Raw genomic sequence first — 880 nt, 5'->3', positions numbered from 1 at the left:
TAAATAAATCACTTTGGCCTAACTGAGAAAGCAAGTATATAGAAGATCAATAAGGAAAGTAAGTACAGTATATAGAAAAAATTAGAATACTTTCTATACCCCTGAGTAAATTCCTTTTTTAAAAAAGCCTAAATAAAATGGATGGTTTTTCTAGAAAAATTAAAGTAAGAACTGAAGAAAAAGAGTGAGCAAGGGAAAAGTGGCAGAGAAATATTCCTAAAACAAATAAACAAAATTCTAGGCCCAGATACATCTACCACTAAATTCTTACCAATCTTTGAGGGACACATTTTCCTTTATCCCCTGAACCTTTATAAAGTATAATGAGAGAAAAAGAATCATTTCTTTTTGGATTATTTAAAAAATAGTAATATTTTCATAAAGTAGATTAAGAATTCATACTGTATCATCTAGCTATTTATGTCAACCAAAACTACAGCCATATTTAAACAGGCCATTTCACAGGAAAAGGAAATATAAATGGCTCAAATAGATACCAAATCTTAAGTGAAAATACAAAATTCCATTGGGATTTGTAACAGACTGGCAAGAACCAAAACGTCTGAGAACAGTTGATACAGATAGAAGGAAACTGGCAATCTCACACATGGTTGGTGCAATTATAAGGTGGCATAATTATTAAAGAAAGCAATTTGCCAGTTATCTATCAAGTATAAAAATGCATAATCTTCTGACCTAGTAACTCCAATTTAAAATTTTATCTTAGAGTAATTCACTCATATGCAATAGACCCATATACAAGGTTATTAAATGCAGCTTTATAATGGCAAAATATTGTGAAGAATTAAAATGTCTGTCATTAGGGACTGCTAAAATATATTATGGTACATCCATACAACAAAAATTTATGCAGCTATGA

The sequence above is a fragment of the Hyaena hyaena genome, unplaced genomic scaffold (genome assembly GCF_003009895.1).
Source record: "Hyaena hyaena isolate Hyena2069 unplaced genomic scaffold, ASM300989v1 scaffold_397, whole genome shotgun sequence".
NCBI classification, from domain to species: domain Eukaryota; kingdom Metazoa; phylum Chordata; class Mammalia; order Carnivora; family Hyaenidae; genus Hyaena; species Hyaena hyaena.
Note: the sequence above shows the minus strand (reverse complement) of the source record.